Raw genomic sequence first — 6,681 nt, 5'->3', positions numbered from 1 at the left:
ATGAAATATTTTTGCATACCTTTACTAACTGGAACTGGGCTGGCAAGTGAGAGAGAAGTGAGCTTAAGCATGAGCTTACTCTCTTGTTGTGGAGGCAAGACACAGACACAGCACAAAATTTGGTAACCAACAAAATAGCTTTTGATTCAGTGCCAGACTGAATGGAACAGATATTAAGTACAGTGAGTTTGGACAAGGTAGGAGATCTTGGGACTATCCAATCATAGAATAGACACCTCACTGTTAGGAAAGGTTTAAATTCAGTTCCCTCAGGTGGGTTCAATAATGCCTTCTGGAAGGTTTCTCAGATTTGAACAGCCTCATTAACCAAAAAAAAAAAAAAAAAAAAAAAAAAAAAGAAAGAAAGAAAGAAAGAAAGAAAGAAAGAAAAAAGAAAGAAAACCCAATAGGCTCCAAGAACTATCTTGGTGGGGATGTGGTTCCCTCTAGTGGTGGTATAAGGAGTTGTACGTTTTCTTATTTGTATATACATATTTTTTCTTATTCCATCAACAGGCTTATTGAGGAACTACTACAAATTAGACTCTGTATTAGAAATGCAGAGATAAAACACACAGTTTCATTTATAAAAAGGTCACAAACCTAGAAGAGAGAAAGTCAAAGACTTATGTTACACTGTATCTACAATAATAGAAATAACACAGTGTAGCCACGCAGCCCAGATCAGGAAGGATGGGGTTAACTAAGGGAAAACTTTCTGAAAGAAGGAAAGATGTAATCTGAGTTCTTATATGGTAAACATTTTTTCCTCTTTATAATATCAACATACACTTATTGTAGAAAACTTAGGAAAGGCAGATGAACTAAAAGGAATTACTCATTCCATCACCCAGAGACCACTTACAATATTTTGTTAATATTTACTCCAAATCCCTTTCTATGCATAATTTACTTTTTTTTCAAGATTTATTTTATTTATTTTGAGAGAGAGACTGTGTGTGCATGGGGGGGAGGGGTGCGGGAGAGAGAAAAGGGAAGCAGACTCCCTGCATCCCTGCTGACCGTTAAGCTAAGCTAAGCAAGGACCCAGTTCTGGTGCCCCCCACCCCACCCATGACCTGGTCCGAAATCAAGAGTCTGTCACTTAACTAACTGAACCACCCAGGCATCCCCATAATTACAGAGATTATATTTGTAACATTTTGTAATCTTCCACATTGCAAATGAAATTGCCATTTGCAATCTGCCATTCAACAAGTTAATACATTTTGAAATTTTTCTTACTAAACATAGTAATGCAACAGTATTATTCTTTTCCAAAATAGCACTGTCTATTTTCCCACTTTAATTTTTTTCACATAAACTGTAATTTTGTTCAGTTTTTTAAAAATCCCATTGGTACTTATATTTAGATTGTGGGAAATAGATTTGGAGAGAGTTTGTATCTTTATAATATAAAATTAAGTCTTTAAAGATTCTTTTTGAGAGAGAAAGAGTATGAAAGAAAGAACATATGAGAAGAGGAGAGGGGCAGTGGAAGAGGGAGAAGCAGGCTCCGCACTGAGCAGGGAGCCCGATGTAGGGCTCAATCCCAGGACCCTGGGATCATGACCTGAGCCTAAGGCAGACGCTTAACTGATTAAGCCACCCAGGCACCCCTAAAATTAAGTCTTTCTATCTAGAAATATTGTAGGTCTCTCCATGGTTTGGATCTTTTTTTATAGTCCCTCAATCAAATGTCATAATTTTCAGTAAGATCTAAGACTTCAATTTAAAGGTTTATTTCTAGGGGCAGCCCGGGTGGCCCAGTGGTTTAGCACCGCCTTCAGTGTAGGGTGTGATCCTGGAGACCTGGGATCTAGTCCTGTGTCGGGCTCCCTGTGTGGAGCCTGCTTCTCCCTCTGCCTGTGTCTCTGCCTCTCTCTCTCTGTGTCTCTCATGAATAAATAAATAAAATCTTTTTTAAAAAAAGGTTTATTTCTAGGTATTTTACATTTCTGTTACATTGGCAATTGGATCTTTCTCAATTTATTATTTTTTGAACTAATTATTTGAGTGTAGGCATAGGAATGCAACTGATTTTTTAATATTTTACAACCTTGCTGATGCCTGAATTTTAATCTTTTTTTAAAGGTTTATTTATTTTATTTTATTTATTTATTTATTTATTTATTTATTTATTTATTCATGAGAGACACAGAGAGAGAGGCAGACACACAGGCAGAGGAAGAAGCAGGCTCCATGAAGGGAACCTGATGTGAGACTCGATCCCAGGACTCCAGGATCATGCCCTGGGCCAAAGGGAGGTGATAAACCGTCCAGCCACTCAGGGATCCCCAAAGTTTTATTTTTTTAAGTAATCTCTACAACCCCATATGGGGCTCAAACTCACGACCCTAAGATCAAGAGTCACATGGTCCTTGGACTGAGCTAGCCAGGTGCCCCACCCTTTTTTTTTTTTTTTTTTTTTTTACTCCTTTGAGTTTCCATATGGACAATCACAACTTCCGAAAGCATGTCCATTTACCACCACTTTCCCAATAACTAATCCTCTTTTATTCTTCTTACTGCATTGGGAGGAAGTTTATAACTCTATTCAATAGTATAGGGACCCTTGTCTTGCTTTTTACTTTATTCTTGTTTCTTCCTTAAGTGTAGCATTGTCTTTGGTTTTTCCAGAGCATCTGATGGTGCACTTTATTTCTTCGAACCACGTTAGTTAAATCACTCTAACTGGAGGGCCTTTTGCTAATTGAATAATTTGGTTTTCTGTTTTTTGTTTTCAGTTCTTTTATTGTGGTAAAATGCACATAACATAAATTTACCATCTTAATCATTTTTAAGTGTCTGTTCAGTATTTTTTTAAGTATTTTTTTAATGGAAACATCTCATGGATTTTTTTTTTTTTAAGATTCTATTTATTTATTTGACAGAGGGAAAGCAGGAGAGAGCACAAGCAGGGGGACAGGGGTAAAGGGAGATGCAGACTCCCTGCTGAGCAGAGAGCTGGATGCAGGGCTCGATCCCAGGACCCTGAGATCATGACCTGAGCTGAAGGCAGACATTTAACCAATTGAGCGACCCAGGCGCCCCTGTTCAGTGGTATTAAATACATTTGCAACCATCACTACCACCCATCTCTAAAACTCTTTGTTCATCTTGTAAAGCTGAAACTCTATACCCATTAAACAATAACTCCTTATTCCCCCTAACTTTTAGCCCCTGGCAGTCACCCTCTTACTTTCTGTCTCTATGATTTTGAGATCGAAGTCAGGAAGTATAAATACTTTTTATAAGTGGAATCATGCTTTTTGTGATTACCTCATTTCACTTGGCATAATATCCTCAAGGCTCATCCATGTTGTAGCATATTGCAGAATTTCCTTCCTTTTCAAGGCTAAATAGTATTTTATTGTATGTGTATACCACATTTTGTTTATCCATTCATCCATCAATGGACACTTGGGTTGCTTCCACATTTTAGCTATTGTGACTCATTCCATTATGAACATGGGTGTACAAATAATCTCTTTGAGATGTTGCTTAAATTATTTGGGGTATTCACCCAGAAATGGAATTGCTGGGCTATATGGTAATTCTAATTTTAGTTTTTTGAGGAACCACCATATGTTTTCCATGGTGGCTGTACCATTTTACATTCCTGCCAACAGTGCACAAGAGTTTCAACTGCTCCATGTACTCTACTTGTTGTCTTCTGGGTTTTTGATGGTAGCCATCCTAATGGGCAAGAGATGTAGTTGTAGTTTTAATTTGCCTTTCCCTGATAATCAGTGATGTTCAACATCTTTACTTGTGCTTATTGACCACTTGTATGCCTCCTTTGGAGGAACGTCCAAGTTCTTTGCCCATTTTTTAACTGGGTTGTTTTGTGTTGTTAGTTTTAGAAGTTCTCTATATATTCTGGATATTACTCCCTTATCAGATATACGATTTGCAAATATTTTCTCCCATCCCATGGATTGCATTTTTACTCTGTAGATAGTGTCTACTGATGCACAAACTTTAAACATTTTAACGGAGTCCATTTTGTCTATTTTTTGTTACATCACATATATTCTTTTCCTAAGAGATTTATAGCTTTATATTTTATAGTGAAATCTGTGGTCCATTTTGAGTTCATTTTTTTTTATAAGTTGTGAGATGTAGGTCAAAGTTTGTTTTTATTGTTTTTTTTTTTTTGAGGTTTATTTGTTTGCCTGTGAACATCTGATTGCTCTTACATTTCCATTATTTGTTGAAAAGACTATCCTTCCTCTACTAAATTGCTTTTGCACCTTTGTCAAAAAATCTGTGTATCTATGGATCTCTATTCTGTTCCATTCATCTAACCCTATCTCTCGTCAGTAACGTGCAGTCTGAAATACTGTATACAACAACAGGTGGCAAGCAGATTACCATTCACCAGTTACCAGTCCCAGAGGAGGACTCCAAGTACATGGAGGCTACAGGGATCACCACAATGCCAACCACCAGGGATAAAAGCCCAAACAGTTGTGGCTACTGCATCTTGATCCGTAAGAACACAATGCTGCCAAGCACTGGGTGGAATAATGCTTCACTTGCATAGAGAACAGGCCAAGCAAGATCTGTTTCAATAGTGGGCATTGATCCCCTGTGGCCAGCAGGTCTCCCCTGGTTGCTGACACAGAGCAATTTGTCTTTCTTGTGCCATAGTGGAAGACTGTCTCATCCCCAAGGAGGACAGATATACAGTGGAGTTGAGCGGGTGCCATGTGATACACAAGCTTCAAGTAAAGACAAAAGAGCATTCATTAAGCATGAAATGGGGAAAGATATTCCCCTATGAAGTGATAAGCCCAGCACAGGTTGTGTGGGCTCTTCATCTCTGGGTAAGGAAGTGTTCCAAGCCCATGGCCTATTCTTATGTGGCCAGGTGGGGACCATAAGCCTGTAAGTACACGATTGTCTGTCCCAGCACTAACTCCTAGAAAGGAATTAATTTCTCTCACTTCATTCTTCTTTTGCAAAATGTTTTAGCTAGTCTAGTCTCTTTGACTTCTCATGTAAATGTTTTAATAATTTTGCCTCTCTCACAAAAAGTATTCCTGGGGTATTGATAGGAATTGCATTAAATCTGTATATTAACTTGAGGAATACTGAAATCTTCACTGTATTGAGATTTTCACTCCATAAACGTGGTATTTCTCCATTTAGTTACATCTACTTTGATATCTTTTATTAGCACTTGGTAGCTTTCAGCATGCAAGTTAATGTTGTGTTATATATAAATGTTATATTTTATTGGGTTTATGTATATTTTTTGAGGGAGTATAAATGGCATTATACCTTTTTCTTTTTAAGATTTATTTATTTATTTATTTATTCATAGAGATAATTCTAATCTCTGTAGAGAGAGAGAGGCAGAGACACAGGCAGAGGGAGAAGCAGGCTCCACGCAGGGAGCCTGACGCGAGACTCGATCCCAGGTCTCCAGGATCACACCCCAGGCTGGAGGCGGTGCTAAACTGCTGTACCACCGGGGCTGTAAATGGCATTACATCTTAAGTGATCATGCTAGAATGTAGACATGCAGTTGATTTTTTAAAAAATTTTATTTATTTATTCATGAGAGACACAGAGAGAGAGAGAGGCAAAGACATAGGAAGAGGGAGAAGCAGGCTCCATGCAGGGAGCCCGATGTGGGACTAGATCCCAGGACTCCAGGATCATGCCCCGGCTGAAGGCAGGTGCTAAACTGCTGAGCCACCTAGGGATCCCCCGCAGTTGATTTTTGTATGTTGATTTTGTATCCTGCAACCTTGATGAACTCACTTATTAGTTTAGGAGGGTTTTGGTTTTGGATTTGGGTTTTTTTTTTTTTTTTTTTTGTAGATTCCTTGGCATTTTCTATGTGGATCATTATGTCATCTGCAAATAGTAAACATTTTCAATCTTTCTTTCCAATCCATGTTCCTTTTCTTTTCTTATCTGGCCGCACTGCATTGGCTAGGACTAACAGTACCATGTTGAGAGTCAGTGTTAAGAGTGGGTTTCTTTGCCTTGTTCTCATCCTAAATGAGAAAGCATTCACTCTTTCACCATTAGGTATGATGTTCTCTGTAAGTTTTTTACATATGACTTTTTATCAAATCAAGGCCATTTCTATTTCCAGCTGAGTTTTTTCCATGAGTGGGTTTTGAATTTTGTCAAATATTTTTCTGTATCTGCAGGACTTTGCAATTTTCTTACTTAGTCTGTTAATATGGTGAATTACATTGGTTGATTTTTTTTTTAAGATTTTATTTATGAGAGAGAGGGCATGAGCAGGGGGAGGAGCAGAGGGAGAGGGAGAAACAGACTCCCCACTGAACAGGGAACCAGATGATATGAGGCTCAATCCCAGGACCAGCCAAAGGCTGACACTTAACCAACTGACCCAGCCAGGCACCCCTACTTTGGTTGATTTTCAATTACTGAACCAATCTTGCATCCTTGGAACAAGCACCACTTGGTCATGGTGTATAATTCTTTTATATATTACTGAATTTTATTTGCTAATATTTTGTTTAAAAATGCGCATCTAGGGGATCCCTGGGTGGTTCAGCGGTTTGGTGCCTGCCTTTGGCCCAGGGCGCGATCCTGGAGTCCCAGGATCGAGTCCTGTGTCGGGCTCCCGGCATGGAGCCTGCTTCTCCCTCCTCCTGTGTCTCTGCCTCTATCATGAATAAATAAATAAAT

This window comes from Canis lupus, chromosome 14 (genome assembly GCF_003254725.2).
Source record: "Canis lupus dingo isolate Sandy chromosome 14, ASM325472v2, whole genome shotgun sequence".
Taxonomy (NCBI): domain Eukaryota; kingdom Metazoa; phylum Chordata; class Mammalia; order Carnivora; family Canidae; genus Canis; species Canis lupus.
This window is presented reverse-complemented; position numbering follows the sequence as displayed.